Below are 17,986 nucleotides of genomic sequence, written 5' to 3' on the forward strand. Positions count from 1 at the left end.
CAACTTTTTGTTCATTTCCTGATATCTCAAGTACTAATTATTTTCTTTGTCTTGCAGGGTTTGGAAACAGTTCACCGCAGAAGCTCCGGGACTGCCGAAGGAGCTGCAATATACATACCCGAAAGTAAGTACTACTAGCTAGCTAGTTGCGCGCATCTCCCGTTGATTCTAGCTACTTTCATCAATGCCATTTATAATGCTTCATTATCAGTTTGATTGACCTCTATTTCTCGTAAAGTGCTTGTGGCAGGAACAAAGGAATGATTACTGTGGATACTACGTGTGTGAGTTCATCTACAACGCGACTTGCAAAGGTAAGCGGGGCTACTCTAAAAGACGATATGAAGTGCGTAAGCAATAATATTCACAATTTCATTTTATTACACCATCATTTCTGTTGAGTTTCATTCATATATATGTATGAACCCCCTTCTTCAAATTAGACGTGTTAGATGCGGAATGAACTCCTACCACAAGATCGCATGAAAGCAATTCAAGAGGAATTGGCGGGATTCTTTCTTGACCACGTCATCAATAAAGTCGGAGAATACCATGTGAAAGTTGAGTTCAAATGCTAGGGGATTGTAAGAGATCTTACATATTATATATGTATGTAGCCAGTAGCGTCGGATAGATAATACGAAAACTTGTTGTTCGACCAATCTCTTGGAGAAGTAGAGGTCGATCACTTCTCTCGGTATGCATCAAGAACTTCTGTACTTAATGGTTTGCTTCATTTTCTTACTAGCTAGCGTGTCGAGGGCCTCTCTATACATATAGTACGTAGCGTCGACCAAGCACGGAGATAAGAGAGGACACTTATCTCTATTAATTAATTAGCTACCTAACACAATATATGAAAAACCTTAATTAACCATACAAAACCGCCAAATCCACCCCCCCTTTCAGAAAAAAAACCCTAGCCCCTGAACAGCTGATGCGTGGATGCCTATTGGTCCCGGTTGGTGCCACCAACCGGGACTAAAGGGCCTCCTGCCTGGGCTCGCAGCACCGGCCACGTGGAGGCCCATCTGTCCCGGTTAGTATAAGAACCGGGACTAAAGACCTAGGCATTAGTAACGACCCTTTAGTCCCGGTTCCCCAACCGGGACAGATGGGCCTTATGAACCGGGACAAATAGCCCTTTTTCTACTAGTGCATTTTCCATGGTAGAGTGTCAGATGTGAACAAAAAAGAGGCAAACATCCATTCTTGCCCCCTATAAGTAGCTTATCACATCACATTAAGTTTATTCTCTACTAGAGAGAGCTGTACAAACCATTCAGTTCAACCAATCTGAGCAGAATTATGTAAGTACTACTTCTTGCATTTTGAAGAGCTTCGTCTTCCTGCAGTTATCCTAATTAACTTTCTTGTTTTCTTATTTCCATAAGTACACTAATGAAGATAAGTGTGATCATGGTTGTTGGGCTGATTTTTATCAACCTATGCACCTGCATGCCAAGAAATGTGGCGAACCATGAATCTCACGATACAGTGGTGCCACAGAAGGAAATGCGCAGTCTGATGTCTGGCACTGCTGGAAGGAACCGGCCTCCGAGCAATGATCACCAGTGCCCACTTGGAACCTACCCTAATTGCCAAGGGATGTCCCAGAATACTCAAGAAGCAACTCAAGATGTTGGAGGAAACTAAGGCAAACAGAGGGATTATGAGACGGAATGAATACCCCCAGTTTATATTGCTTTTACTTCCACGTACGGAGTCATTTGGCATGAGATATGTTCCATGTTGTCAATGTTTCTGTGTAATCCGTCCATGGCACCTTATATGCTACACACAATCAAGTTCTCAGTAATGTACCTATCCTATATGCTACTGATGTACTGGTTGAATTAACGGACACTCATCTGTGTATGATACTTGAGTAAAATATTTTCGAAGCTAAGATACAGTAAAGTGTGGTGCGTATGCACTCCCACGGTCCCACCGCACTTCGGCGCTCATCTAGAGATGCTTATGCTTCTAAAGAAGCATCCGTCGGGCAGAGATGCTTACCTTTATGCTTGTTCCGTTTCAAAGGAAAGAGCACACCCTTGGAACTCTACTATGGCTCTCAACTCTGAACTCATGTTGATCTCCAGAAGAAAGTCGCTGCTTATTTCAGGGTGAACACAAATCTTCCGTCAAATTTGTACAATGCAGCAAGCCTTGTGCATGTCACAGCTTAAGATTCAGGCTGTACTTGGAAATATACCAACGAAAAAAAAGATCTTGGCAGTCGTAGACTGAAACAAGCAAAATCAGTGGTCAACTAGTTTCTCCGAGGTTTCCCTGTTCTTGCAAGAGTCGGCGAAAGACAGAGTGAGTTTACATAAATAAATTGTTGTCCTAACAGTGTTGCCACATGCCTCAAAGCATCTATTCAACGAACAGAAAAAGACCATGCATATATGCAAATTGGAAAAACGATGCTGAAAGCCTGAAACCCATAAGAGGACATAACCAACAACAGTTCGAGAAGGCCATTGCATGTGTCACACTGCAGAATCCATAATACATTACGCCCCATGTCTGAACATTTAGTGGACCACGATTGAGAAATGCCAGCTAATAAACGTCAAATGCATATAACTCCATAAGCAACAGTAGTACTCAACTACCTTTGGTTAACATTAGAACGCCGCAAGTATTACATTCAGACAGCAGGAAACATAACTAGAGTAGAGAGGAAACAACTAGAATCATGTCGAGATTACTGAGATAGAATAAGAGAACTGATAGTAAAGGACACGGGAACCTCTAGAAGCTTCGTACTCAAATTAAAGATTAGGTAAAACAATGTTTCTGAGGTAAGTAAGTGGCATGGGTAAACCATTATATGTCAAGACTTAAATAATACACAACAATGATCAAAGCACCAGCAGCGGGTACCAATTGGCTCATTGCTTTACCTGATTTGAGCAAATTAACTCCTGAAGATAAGAGCTAAATGAGAAACGAAAATTCAAAATAATGGATTGTAGAGATGTGTAAAGAAAGTAAGCAACCTGGGTATCCAAGTACAGTTCTGTACCAATTCACTGTGGTTTACACTGCAAAAAGAAAAATCAGCAGAAAACAGGCCTTCGAGAGCAGAACAACTTTCAGAACAGCAAAATTTTGCACTACTAAATTCCAGAACAGCAAAATTCTGCGTTACTTTTCTGAAGGACCAAATTTTGCATCAGTTCAAGAAGCAATAACTAAGAATGTGAGTGGAGAAGTGGCAATGCAAAAACATTTTGCTGCCATGCTTTAAAGAATAGCTCCTTTTTTCAAGGAAAATGCGAGGTCCTCATAGTTTAAGAATCGGGCCGGCGACCCAACCGGAAGGGTTTGTCGGTTTAGGTTATCACTGGTCAGACCATTGGCTCAGCCAGTCCATTGGCGAAAAAATGGAATATTAAGCTATTTATTTTTAAAATGGCAATTGATCAAATAAATACAAATAATATTGAATAAAACCAATAATAAATCACAAGGTATTGGGCCTGAGGAGGTCAGGAGTCCAATCCCAATCTTACACACCACTATCTCATTTTTTTCCGGTATTACTCCTCTAAAGGATGTTGGAGTACCTACCTCCTCAGCCCATTCGGGGGCACCAGCGGCCCCTGGACCCTGTGATCGCTCCCCTCGATTGCCTTCTGACTACCTGTCGACCTCCCGCCGTCCGATTTCGTTAACCCATGTCTCACATCCGTGCGACTTTGGAGGTAAATGACCTGTGGAATGTGTGTGTGTGGGCACTCCTCTCGTGTAGGCTTTCTGTAACATGTGTGTCTTGTCCTGGTACGGGCGTGTGTGTGTGTTGGTGGTGGTGGGGGGGGGGGGGGGGGGGGGCGGGGGGGAGCTAGAGCAGTCCTTCTCTCTTTTTTTGTGCCAGCTCTTTCACTTCTCCCATCATTTCTACTAGTTTGCTCAACTCTGCCTGGTCGGCCCTCTTTCTGTCCACTACGTGTTATTGGACTATGTCGGAGCTAGCAAAATGCTAGAGGTCTTCAGGTCGGCACGTTACCGGATCATTGTATCCACTCTCTATTTTATACTTGGGATGAAATGTTCTCTCTTTTTCCCTACGGCCTTTTTCGGTGCACCGTTTGTCATTACCCGGTTGTTGAACCTTCAGATCGCAGATTGGGGTGGGGGTGGGGGGGGTGGGGTCTGGTTGGCACATCACCGCCCAGGTGTGTCTTTTCGCTCTTCTTTTATTTCTATTCTATATCCGCTCTTTCGGTGCGTGCCCTGCCACCCCCCCCCCCCTTGTCTTTTGGGTCGCCCGTTCATGTAGCATCTCTTGGTCTGGTGTGTGGGGACGGGGCCACTAGTACACTAGTAGAAAACGGGCCTTTGGTCACAGCTCAATGTACACATTAGTCTCGGTTGCATTACGAACCAGGATTGGTACCGGGCAGCATCCGCGGCAGATTTGCGACGATATCGCTAGACACCTTGAGCGAGGGGCACGATTGGTTCTCCTGTTCTCCGAGCTGGGAAATTTTTTCCCACTTCTTCTTTCTGCTAACCTTTTATCACTTGAAGTCGTTCCCGACCGGCGCGCATCTTCCAGTGTCTTTTTAAGACAACGGACATGGTTGTCATCCGACGAAGGCGGTGGTGGTTGCTCCGGAGGTGGATGTTTCATTGGTCTTCGCGTTTCAAAGAAGTCCTTCACTTGGGCTTCACAGATCTCTATGTTTTCTTCCACGGTCATATCGTATGTTAACTTCTCTAGAGGCTTGAGAGATGGACCGAATCTATATTTCCTACCGCCTCTGGCTGTACTGCTAGACGCCGGAGCGGCGGCATCTCTCTTCCGTTGCTGCTGACAAGTAGTAGAAGGAGGCGGAGTGCTCCGACGCACCGGAGCAGCCGGAGCGGCGGCTTCTGTCTTTCGCCATTGCTGACGAGGCGGAGGAGGAGGCAGGCTGCTCGTATGGGCCGGAGCAGGCGAAGAAGGAGGAGGAGTGCTGCCCTCACGCGCGGGAGCAGCTGGAGAAGGAGGCGGAGTAGTTGGGGAACGTAGTAATTAAAAAAAAATTCCTACGATCACGCAAGATGTATCTAGGAGATGCATAGCAACGAGAAGGGAGAGTGTGTCCACGTACCCTCGTAGACCGAAAGCGGAAGCATTATGTTAACGCGGTTGATGTAGTCGAACGTCTTCACGATCCAACCGATCCAAGTACCGAATGTACGGCACCTCCGTGTTCAGCACACGTTCAGCTTGATGACATCCCTCGAGCTCTTGATCCAGTAGAGGTCGGGGTAGAGTTCCGTCAGCACGATGGCGTGGCGACGGTGTTGGTGATGTGATCTGCGTAGGGAGTGCCTTTGGAGGGGGGCACCGCACACGGCTAAGGGACAATTGATGTGCCTTTGGGGTGCCCCCTGCCCACGTATATAAAGGAGGGGGTAGAGAGGCCGGCAGCCAGGAGGGCCGCGCCATGGGGGGAGTCCTACTTGGACTCCTAGTCCAAGTAGGATTCGCCCCCCTTTTCCTTTCTTCCACCCAAGGGAATAGGAAGGAGAGGGAGAGGGAAAGGGAAAGGGCCGCCGCCCCCTACTCCTTGTCCTATTCAGACTCCCAAGGAGGGGGGCGCGCGGCCACCCCCGTGGGCTTCCCTCTCTCTCCCTTTAGGCCCATGTTGGGCCAACACTTCCCCGGGGGGTTCCGGTAACCCCTCGGTACTCCGGTAAAATACCCGAATCACTTGGAACCATTCCGATGTCCGAATACAAGCTTCCAATATATGAATCTTTACCTCTCAACCATTCTGAGACTCCTCATCATGTCCGTGATCTCATCCGGGACTCCGAACAAACTTCGGTCACCAAAACACATAACTCATAATACAAATTGTCATCGAACGTTAAGCGTGCGGACCCTACGGGTTCGAGAACTATGTAGACATGACCGAGACACATCTCCGGTCAATAACCAATAGCGGTGGATGCTCGTATTGGCTCCTACATATTCTACGAAGATCTTTATCGGTCAAACCGCATAACAACATACGTTATTCCCTTTGTCATCATCCTGCAACTAACTCATTAGTCACATTGCTTGCAAGGCTTATAGTGATGTGCATTACCGAGAGGGCCTAGAGATACCTCTCCGATACACGGATTGACAAATCCTAATCTCGATCTATGCCAACTCAACAAACACCATCGGAGACACCTGTAGAGCATCTTTATAATCACCCAGTTACTTTGTGACGTTTGATAGAACACAAAGTGTTCCTCCGGTATTCGGGAGTTGCATAATTTAATAGTCAGAGGAATATGTATAATTCATGAAGAAAGCAATAGCAATAAAACTAAACGATGATAATGCTAAGCTAACGGATGGGTGAGGGAGTCCTGGATTAAGGGGTCCTCGGGCGTCCGGCCTGTTGGACATGGGCCGAAATGATGGGCCGTGAAGATACAAGACCGAAGACTCTCTCCCGTGTCCGGATGGGACTCTCCTTGGCATGGATGGCAATCTTGGCGTTCGGATATGAAGATTCCTTTCTCTGTAACCGACTTTGTATAACCCTAGTCCCCTCCGGTGTCTATATGAACCGAAGGGTTTAGTCCGTAGGGGCAATCACAATAATATAGGCTAGACTTCTAGGGTTTTAGCCATTACGATCTCATGGTAGATCAACTCTTGTAATACTCATATTCATCAAGATCAATCAAGCAGGAAGTAGGGTATTTGTTGGGGATATAACTACTGGTGTAACCCGCCCAGGAGGGGCCGGGTTACGCTATAGCAATTCATTATATGAAGCCCAATATCAAGCTTGAAGATGGCGGTTCAATAAAGGGCTTAAAGCCCGTAGGCGACTTAAGGCTCGTAGTGATAAACCGCTGTAATGGTATGACTTGTGTTGTAAGGCAAGATTAACTAGTCACCGAGCCGGATACTGTTTATAAGCCGGCCGGGACTCTGTAGGCCGCGGGGCGTCAACCCGTGTATATAAGGGGATGACCCGCCGGCGGCTTAAGGCAAGTAACATCAAATCGGTAGCCAGGCATAGCGGATTCGCTCCCTGGTCATCGAAACCCTAGTAATTCCACCTCAACTGGAGTAGGCTTTTACCGTCACCGTAAGGGGCCGAACCAGTATAACCCTCGTGTCCTTTGTCCCGCTTTAACCACTTTAAGCTTCCTAGTTGCGATGGCTCCATGACTAAGTCCTTTCACGAGGACATCTGCCGTGACTATTCCACGACAGTTGGCGCCCACTGTGGGGCCAGCGCACGGTGGATTTGAGTTCTTGAAGGGCAGCTTCGAAGGGCTCAAGGGATACGCTATGGGCCGGATGACCAAGAGTCGTCGCGGCAAGCTCTACATCGACGACGCAGGCTGGGGCCCCGATGCCGGCTCAATCGAGTACGGGTACCGGGTCCCCTTCGGCGGAATCCACGTTTTCATTGGCAAGATTGGCGAGCCGGGCCCTGAGCCGGACATCTGCACCAACCTCATCGAGACGGCTCAGCGTGCTAGCTACCCCATAGATGCTATCACAGAGTCTCGACATTGCCACCTTATGACGCAGTTGATGGAATTGAAAGTCAAGGCGGCTGTTGGCTCTGTTGTACCTCCTGAACCTGGCGCAACTTTTCATTGCAGGCTGATTCCAGAAGGATATGCTAGGGTGATGGTGGATGAAATCACAGAAGGATTTGAGGACCTCCAGCTTGACCACCCTACGGGTGATGGGGAGACTCGGCTGGGTTCTTGTCTGAAGACTCCATGCATATGGCGGAAGGAGCTCATCAACCTTCCGAACTGGACGCCTCGGCCTCCTCCTCCTCCTCCGGCGAGTCAGGGCACTCCGCCTCCTCCACCGCCTCCTCCTCCGGCGAGTGACGATCAGGGCACTCAGCCTCCTTCTCCGGCGCGTGGCGGCACTCCGCCTCCTTCTCCGCCTACGCCGGCGCGCCCGAGTAGACACGAGCCTCCTCCTTCTCCGCCTCGCCAGCAAGGGCGGAAGAGACCCGCCGCCGCCCCGGCTGCTCCGGCGCGTCGTAGTCCTTCTCCTCCGCCTCGTAAGCAATCACGAAAGAAGACAGCCGCAGCCGCTACGTCTGCTCCGGCGTCTAGCAGTACAGCCAGAGGCGGGAGGCAATACAGATACGGTCCACCTCTCAAGCCTCTAGAGAAGTTACCGTACGAGATGACCGTGGAAGAAAACAAGAAGATCGTGCAAAAAGAAGTGAAGGACTTCTTTGAAGGGACGAAAGCAGAGAGACCTCCACCTCCGGAAGAGAAGGTAGATCCGGTGAAAGCAAAGCGCACTATCGATGCCCTGAGGAAACCACCAAAGTCTCCGCCGAAAACCAACTATGAGCGCATTACTGAAAAGACATATCTTGAAGCGGAGCGGTCGGGAAGTACTGTCAGTGATCAAAGGTTAAAAGAACGACGAGCAGCTGGGAAAAAAATTGCCCAGCGCGGCGAACAAGCGAACCAATCGTGCCCCCCGCTCAATGTGTCTAGCAACATCGTCGCTAATGCTCCGGGGATGGTGCCCGGTTATGGCAATCTTGGAGATTACCTGCCCGACGATGTACATTATGATTTCTTGGAGGTGGACGGACACAGATACGAGTGCGGGAAGCCTCTCGTCAAAGATGAAAAATCTCTAACAACGATGATGCGAAGATTCCATGATTGGTACATGAAAACCTGCAGAGAGTCTGGGGGGACGAATACTTTGTATCTGAGAGTTAAAGAGGAGCACGACCTCGTTGGAATTGATCCGTTGCATGTTCCATTTGAGGAGTTCTTCCAGTTCTTCAATCAAAAGGCCCTCGATAAATTAACGGTCACTTGCTACTGTCTGTAAGTACTACTTCTGTCATTAAGTCTCTATATATAGCTCAGCTCTTTCATTGCATGTATTTATAATTATCCTCACTATATTATGCAGATTGAAGATCGTCGAGTGCAGAAAAGCAGAAATGTATGATATTGGGTTCATTAACACAAATCTCATAGATGAATTTCAGGTTAAAAAGAGCGCCCAAGATGCCGAGGCCAACTTGCTCAAACCATTGCTAATAAATCAAAACAAAGATTTAATGCTCTTTCCTTACAACTTCAAGTGAGTGTTACTGTCATGTGCATATTCGGTTTCCCTTATTACCCGAGCGAGGTTATAGTAATGTAATTGATGAGTTATGCATGCGTGCGCAGCTTCCACTATATTCTCCTGGAGATTAAGCTTGAGCGGGGACTAGTAACCGTCTTAGACTCGAGACGAAAAGATCTCGGGACCTATGCGGACATGACTAAAATTCTCAACAAGTAAGTTCAATCGATCATTATCGCACCATATCGGCAACTTTTTGTTCATTTCCTGATATCTCAAGTACTAATTATTTTCTTTGTCTTGCAGGGTTTGGAAACAGTTCACCGCAGAAGCTCCGGGACTGCCGAAGGAGCTGCAATATACATACCCGAAAGTAAGTACTACTAGCTAGCTAGTTGCGCGCATCTCCCGTTGATTCTAGCTACTTTCATCAATGCCATTTATAATGCTTCATTATTAGTTTGATTGACCTCTATTTCTCGTAAAGTGCTTGTGGCAGGAACAAAGGAATGATTACTGTGGATACTACGTGTGTGAGTTCATCTACAACGCGACTTGCAAAGGTAAGCGGGGCTACTCTAAAAGACGATATGAAGTGCGTAAGCAATAATATTCACAATTTCATTTTATTACACCATCATTTCTGTTGAGTTTCATTCATATATATGTATGAACCCCCTTCTTCAAATTAGACGTGTTAGATGCGGAATGAACTCCTACCACAAGATCGCATGAAAGCAATTCAAGAGGAATTGGCGGGATTCTTTCTTGACCACGTCATCAATAAAGTCGGAGAATACCATGTGAAAGTTGAGTTCAAATGCTAGGGGATTGTAAGAGATCTTACATATTATATATGTATGTAGCCAGTAGCGTCGGATAGATAATACGAAAACTTGTTGTTCGACCAATCTCTTGGAGAAGTAGAGGTCGATCACTTCTCTCGGTATGCATCAAGAACTTCTGTACTTAATGGTTTGCTTCATTTTCTTACTAGCTAGCGTGTCGAGGGCCTCTCTATACATATAGTACGTAGCGTCGACCAAGCACGGAGATAAGAGAGGACACTTATCTCTATTAATTAATTAGCTACCTAACACAATATATGAAAAACCTTAATTAACCATACAAAACCGCCAAATCCACCCCCCCCTTTCAGAAAAAAAACCCTAGCCCCTGAACAGCTGATGCGTGGATGCCTATTGGTCCCGGTTGGTGCCACCAACCGAGACTAAAGGGCCTCCTGCCTGGGCTCGCAGCACCGGCCACGTGGAGGCCCATCTGTCCCGGTTAGTATAAGAACCGGGACTAAAGACCTAGGCATTAGTAACGACCCTTTAGTCCCGGTTCCCCAACCGGGACAGATGGGCCTTATGAACCGGGACAAATAGCCCTTTTTCTACTAGTGCATTTTCCATGGTAGAGTGTCAGATGTGAACAAAAAAGAGGCAAACATCCATTCTTGCCCCCTATAAGTAGCTTATCACATCACATTAAGTTTATTCTCTACTAGAGAGAGCTGTACAAACCATTCAGTTCAACCAATCTGAGCAGAATTATGTAAGTACTACTTCTTGCATTTTGAAGAGCTTCGTCTTCCTGCAGTTATCCTAATTAACTTTCTTGTTTTCTTATTTCCATAAGTACACTAATGAAGATAAGTGTGATCATGGTTGTTGGGCTGATTTTTATCAACCTATGCACCTGCATGCCAAGAAATGTGGCGAACCATGAATCTCACGATACAGTGGTGCCACAGAAGGAAATGCGCAGTCTGATGTCTGGCACTGCTGGAAGGAACCGGCCTCCGAGCAATGATCACCAGTGCCCACTTGGAACCTACCCTAATTGCCAAGGGATGTCCCAGAATACTCAAGAAGCAACTCAAGATGTTGGAGGAAACTAAGGCAAACAGAGGGATTATGAGACGGAATGAATACCCCCAGTTTATATTGCTTTTACTTCCACGTACGGAGTCATTTGGCATGAGATATGTTCCATGTTGTCAATGTTTCTGTGTAATCCGTCCATGGCACCTTATATGCTACACACAATCAAGTTCTCAGTAATGTACCTATCCTATATGCTACTGATGTACTGGTTGAATTAACGGACACTCATCTGTGTATGATACTTGAGTAAAATATTTTCGAAGCTAAGATACAGTAAAGTGTGGTGCGTATGCACTCCCACGGTCCCACCGCACTTCGGCGCTCATCTAGAGATGCTTATGCTTCTAAAGAAGCATCCGTCGGGCAGAGATGCTTACCTTTATGCTTGTTCCGTTTCAAAGGAAAGAGCACACCCTTGGAACTCTACTATGGCTCTCAACTCTGAACTCATGTTGATCTCCAGAAGAAAGTCGCTGCTTATTTCAGGGTGAACACAAATCTTCCGTCAAATTTGTACAATGCAGCAAGCCTTGTGCATGTCAAAGCTTAAGATTCAGGCTGTACTTGGAAATATACCAACGAAAAAAAAGATCTTGGCAGTCGTAGACTGAAACAAGCAAAATCAGTGGTCAACTAGTTTCTCCGAGGTTTCCCTGTTCTTGCAAGAGTCGGCGAAAGACAGAGTGAGTTTACATAAATAAATTGTTGTCCTAACAGTGTTGCCACATGCCTCAAAGCATCTATTCAACGAACAGAAAAAGACCATGCATATATGCAAATTGGAAAAACGATGCTGAAAGCCTGAAACCCATAAGAGGACATAACCAACAACAGTTCGAGAAGGCCATTGCATGTGTCACACTGCAGAATCCATAATACATTACGCCCCATGTCTGAACATTTAGTGGACCACGATTGAGAAATGCCAGCTAATAAACGTCAAATGCATATAACTCCATAAGCAACAGTAGTACTCAACTACCTTTGGTTAACATTAGAACGCCGCAAGTATTACATTCAGACAGCAGGAAACATAACTAGAGTAGAGAGGAAACAACTAGAATCATGTCGAGATTACTGAGATAGAATAAGAGAACTGATAGTAAAGGACACGGGAACCTCTAGAAGCTTCGTACTCAAATTAAAGATTAGGTAAAACAATGTTTCTGAGGTAAGTAAGTGGCATGGGTAAACCATTATATGTCAAGACTTAAATAATACACAACAATGATCAAAGCACCAGCAGCGGGTACCAATTGGCTCATTGCTTTACCTGATTTGAGCAAATTAACTCCTGAAGATAAGAGCTAAATGAGAAACGAAAATTCAAAATAATGGATTGTAGAGATGTGTAAAGAAAGTAAGCAACCTGGGTATCCAAGTACAGTTCTGTACAAATTCACTGTGGTTTACACTGCAAAAAGAAAAATCAGCAGAAAACAGGCCTTCGAGAGCAGAACAACTTTCAGAACAGCAAAATTTTGCACTACTAAATTCCAGAACAGCAAAATTCTGCGTTACTTTTCTGAAGGACCAAATTTTGCATCAGTTCAAGAAGCAATAACTAAGAATGTGAGTGGAGAAGTGGCAATGCAAAAACATTTTGCTGCCATGCTTTAAAGAATAGCTCCTTTTTTTAAGGAAAATGCGAGGTCCTCATAGTTTAAGAATCGGGCAGGCGACCCAACCGGAAGGGTTTGTCGGTTTAGGTTATCACTGGTCAGACCATTGGCTCAGCCAGTCCATTGGCGAAAAAATGGAATATTAAGCTATTTATTTTTAAAATGGCAATTGATCAAATAAATACAAATAATATTGAATAAAACCAATAATAAATCACAAGGTATTGGGCCTGAGGAGGTCAGGAGTCCAATCCCAATCTTACACACCACTATCTCATTTTTTTCCGGTATTACTCCTCTAAAGGATGTTGGAGTACCTACCTCCTCAGCCCATTCGGGGGCACCAGCGGCCCCTGGACCCTGTGATCGCTCCCCTCGATTGCCTTCTGACTACCTGTCGACCTCCCGCCGTCCGATTTCGTTAACCCATGTCTCACATCCGTGCGACTTTGGAGGTAAATGACCTGTGGAATGTGTGTGTGTGGGCACTCCTCTCGTGTAGGCTTTCTGTAACATGTGTGTCTTGTCCTGGTACGCGCGTGTGTGTGTGTGTTGGTGGTGGGGGGGGGGGGGAGCTAGAGCAGTCCTTCTCTCTTTTTTTGTGCCAGCTCTTTCACTTCTCCCATCATTTCTACTAGTTTGCTCAACTCTGCCTGGTCGGCCCTCTTTCTGTCCACTACGTGTTATTGGACTATGTCGGAGCTAGCAAAATGCTAGAGGTCTTCAGGTCGGCACGTTACCGGATCATTGTATCCACTCTCTATTTTATACTTGGGATGAAATGTTCTCTCTTTTTCCCTACGGCCTTTTTCGGTGCACCGTTTGTCATTACCCGGTTGTTGAACCTTCAGATCGCAGATTGGGGTGGGGGGGGGGGGGGGGTGGGGGTCTGGTTGGCACATCACCGCCCAGGTGTGTCTTTTCGCTCTTCTTTTATTTCTATTCTATATCCGCTCTTTCGGTGCGTGCCCTGCCACCCCCCCCCTTGTCTTTTGGGTCGCCCGTTCATGTAGCATCTCTTGGTCTGGTGTGTGGGGACGGGGCCACTAGTACACTAGTAGAAAACGGGCCTTTGGTCACAGCTCAATGTACACATTAGTCTCGGTTGCATTACGAACCAGGATTGGTACCGGGCAGCATCCGCGGCAGATTTGCGACGATATCGCTAGACACCTTGAGCGAGGGGCACGATTGGTTCTCCTGTTCTCGGAGCTGGGAATTTTTTTCCCACTTCTTCTTTCTGCTAACCTTTTATCACTTGAAGTCGTTCCCGACCGGCGCGCATCTTCCAGTGTCTTTTTAAGACAACGGACATGGTTGTCATCCGACGAAGGCGGTGGTGGTTGCTCCGGAGGTGGATGTTTCATTGGTCTTCGCGTTTCAAAGAAGTCCTTCACTTGGGCTTCACAGATCTCTGTGTTTTCTTCCACGGTCATATCGTATGTTAACTTCTCTAGAGGCTTGAGAGATGGACCGAATCTATATTGCCTACCGCCTCTGGCTGTACTGCTAGACGCCGGAGCGGCGGCATCTCTCTTCCGTTGCTGCTGACAAGTAGTAGAAGGAGGCGGAGTGCTCCGACGCACCGGAGCAGCCGGAGCGGCGGCTTCTGTCTTTCGCCATTGCTGACGAGGCGGAGGAGGAGGCAGGCTGCTCGTATGGGCCGGAGCAGGCGAAGAAGGAGGAGGAGTGCTGCCCTCACGCGCGGGAGCAGCTGGAGAAGGAGGCGGAGTAGTTGGGGAACGTAGTAATTAAAAAAAAATTCCTACGATCACGCAAGATGTATCTAGGAGATGCATAGCAACGAGAAGGGAGAGTGTGTCCACGTACCCTCGTAGACCGAAAGCGGAAGCATTATGTTAACGCGGTTGATGTAGTCGAACGTCTTCACGATCCAACCGATCCAAGTACCGAATGTACGGCACCTCCGTGTTCAGCACACGTTCAGCTTGATGACATCCCTCGAGCTCTTGATCCAGTAGAGGTCGGGGTAGAGTTCCGTCAGCACGATGGCGTGGCGACGGTGTTGGTGATGTGATCTGCGTAGGGAGTGCCTTTGGAGGGGGGCACCGCACACGGCTAAGGGACAATTGATGTGCCTTTGGGGTGCCCCCTGCCCACGTATATAAAGGAGGGGGTAGAGAGGCCGGCAGCCAGGAGGGCCGCGCCATGGGGGGAGTCCTACTTGGACTCCTAGTCCAAGTAGGATTCGCCCCCCTTTTCCTTTCTTCCACCCGAGGGAATAGGAAGGAGAGGGAGAGGGAAAGGGAAGGGGCCGCCGCCCCCTACTCCTTGTCCTATTCAGACTCCCAAGGAGGGGGGCGCGCGGCCACCCCCGTGGGCTTCCCTCTCTCTCCCTTTAGGCCCATGTTGGGCCAACACTTCCCCGGGGGGTTCCGGTAACCCCTCGGTACTCCGGTAAAATACCCGAATCACTTGGAACCATTCCGATGTCCGAATACAAGCTTCCAATATATGAATCTTTACCTCTCAACCATTCTGAGACTCCTCATCATGTCCGTGATCTCATCCGGGACTGCGAACAAACTTCGGTCACCAAAACACATAACTCATAATACAAATTGTCATCGAACGTTAAGCGTGCGGACCCTACGGGTTCGAGAACTATGTAGACATGACCGAGACACATCTCCGGTCAATAACCAATAGCGGAACCTGGATGCTCGTATTGGCTCCTACATATTCTACGAAGATCTTTATCGGTCAAACCGCATAACAACATACGTTATTCCCTTTGTCATCATCCTGCAACTAACTCATTAGTCACATTGCTTGCAAGGCTTATAGTGATGTGCATTACCGAGAGGGCCTAGAGATACCTCTCCGATACACGGATTGACAAATCCTAATCTCGATCTATGCCAACTCAACAAACACCATCGGAGACACCTGTAGAGCATCTTTATAATCACCCAGTTACTTTGTGATGTTTGATAGAACACAAAGTGTTCCTCCGGTATTCGGGAGTTGCATAATTTAATAGTCAGAGGAATATGTATAATTCATGAAGAAAGCAATAGCAATAAAACTAAACGATGATAATGCTAAGCTAACGGATGGGTGAGGGAGTCCTGGATTAAGGGGTCCTCGGGCGTCCGGCCTGTTGGACATGGGCCGAAATGATGGGCCGTGAAGATACAAGACCGAAGACTCTCTCCCGTGTCCGGATGGGACTCTCCTTGGCATGGATGGCAATCTTGGCGTTCGGATATGAAGATTCCTTTCTCTGTAACCGACTTTGTATAACCCTAGTCCCCTCCGGTGTCTATATGAACCGAAGGGTTTAGTCCGTAGGGGCAATCACAATAATATAGGCTAGACTTCTAGGGTTTTAGCCATTACGATCTCATGGTAGATCAACTCTTGTAATACTCATATTCATCAAGATCAATCAAGCAGGAAGTAGGGTATTTGTTGGGGATATAACTACTGGTGTAACCCGCCCAGGAGGGGCCGGGTTACGCTATAGCAATTCATTATATGAAGCCCAATATCAAGCTTGAAGATGGCGGTTCAATAAAGGGCTTAAAGCCCGTAGGCGACTTAAGGCTCGTAGTGATAAACCGCTGTAATGGTATGACTTGTGTTGTAAGGCAAGATTAACTAGTCACCGAGCCGGATACTGTTTATAAGCCGGCCGGGACTCTGTAGGCCGCGGGGCGTCAACCCGTGTATATAAGGGGATGACCCGCCGGCGGCTTAAGGCAAGTAACATCAAATCGGTAGCCAGGCATAGCGGATTCGCTCCCTGGTCATCGAAACCCTAGTAATTCCACCTCAACTGGAGTAGGCTTTTACCGTCACCGTAAGGGGCCGAACCAGTATAACCCTCGTGTCCTTTGTCCCGCTTTAACCACTTTAAGCTTCCTAGTTGCGATGGCTCCATGACTAAGTCCTTTCACGAGGACATCTGCCGTGACTATTCCACGACAGTTGGCGCCCACTGTGGGGCCAGCGCACGGTGGATTTGAGTTCTTGAAGGGCAGCTTCGAAGGGCTCAAGGGATACGCTATGGGCCGGATGACCAAGAGTCGTCGCGGCAAGCTCTACATCGACGACGCAGGCTGGGGCCCCGATGCCGGCTCAATCGAGTACGGGTACCGGGTCCCCTTCGGCGGAATCCACGTTTTCATTGGCAAGATTGGCGAGCCGGGCCCTGAGCCGGACATCTGCACCAACCTCATCGAGACGGCTCAGCGTGCGAGACCCGCCCGGACTCTGCCTGCCTTGAAGCGTGCTTTCGTGCGATGCATCCACGGAGGACTCTCTGAAGGATCTAGATCTAGCGATGAGACGGCCATCTGCTCTGATGGTGAATCATCCACAGGTGAGACGGGCTCGTTGTATCAACTACGAGACGGCAGGATCGGGGGCTGTTCCGATGGCGACAGTATTCCGGACCCTTTTGAGCCGCCAAGCCGGGTTGGTATCTTCATGGCCGGCACGCAACCTGTTCAAAACTCCGCCGCTGGGGTAGGAGGCCCTGTGCACTCGCCGGCTCAGGTGCTGATGGATCTCACGGATTAGATGACTGCCCTGTTAACCGCCACGGTCGTCCCAGCGGATCAAGCTCAACATGATGCAGAGGTGGCACAGTTAAAGCTGGATATAGCACGAGCCAAGGAAGATCTGGTAGCGGAAGGAATCAGGATGGCTGCAGAACGGGCGGCTCTGGAAGCCCAGACTCAGCTGATTCAGGCGCAGTCTTTCTGGCTCACGATGGATCAGAACGCATCCAATGAGGTCATGAGAAGGAGGCATCAGAAGGCTCAATCTCGGCTCCCTCCGGTTTATGATCCTCGAAACCTCTTCAACACGCCCGGTGGAGGGCCTAGTAACCCGCCAAAAATCACGACACCCGGGGCTGGAACGCTGGTTCAGCCGCAAGTGATGGGGCCTCCCCGTGTGAATACTGCCCCACCTCAATACGTGCCAATACCACCAGGTCATTATTCTAATCCATTGGAAAACATGATCGCTGCAGCGGCGCGACTGGCGGCTCTCCCAGTCGAGGGTGATTCTCCAACAGCGGTCGAAACCCGCAGGGTCAGAGAACTTCTTCAGACGGCTTTGGCACAACAGGAGGCATATTCATATAGCCGGGACAGGATTCATTCAACCCCTCGTCCAAGCCGGAGCCCAAGTTATAGCAGACACATGGTTTCAGCGGCCGGCTCAAGCAACGTCCGGTGCCGGGACTTGCCAGCTGGCCATGGCCCGGCGCATAATGGAGCCTTTAACGCGGTAGATCAAGACAGAGCACGTCAAGAGGCTGAGCAGGCGGCTCAGCTGACAGATTACCAGCCTTTTCCGGTTCACCCAACAGCTTCTATCGAGGCAGGCATAGCTACGAGGAC

The 17,986-nt window shown here is 48.0% G+C and overlaps 2 long non-coding RNA genes across 2 annotated transcripts; both read left to right on the forward strand.

Moving 5' to 3' along the window:
• Window positions 1-1,266: 1,266 nt before the first annotated feature.
• Window positions 1,267-1,866, forward strand: LOC141041923 (uncharacterized). Its single transcript, XR_012203700.1, has 2 exons — window positions 1,267-1,310; window positions 1,395-1,866. It is a non-coding gene; the product is annotated as an uncharacterized lncRNA (long non-coding RNA).
• Window positions 1,867-10,610: 8,744 nt separating this feature from the next.
• On the forward strand, window positions 10,611-11,210 carry LOC109775888 (uncharacterized). Its single transcript, XR_002235911.3, has 2 exons — window positions 10,611-10,654; window positions 10,739-11,210. It is a non-coding gene; the product is annotated as an uncharacterized lncRNA (long non-coding RNA).
• Window positions 11,211-17,986: the final 6,776 nt, after the last annotated feature.

This window comes from Aegilops tauschii, chromosome 2, assembly GCF_002575655.3.
Source record: "Aegilops tauschii subsp. strangulata cultivar AL8/78 chromosome 2, Aet v6.0, whole genome shotgun sequence".
In the NCBI taxonomy this organism is placed as follows: Eukaryota; Viridiplantae; Streptophyta; class Magnoliopsida; order Poales; family Poaceae; genus Aegilops; species Aegilops tauschii.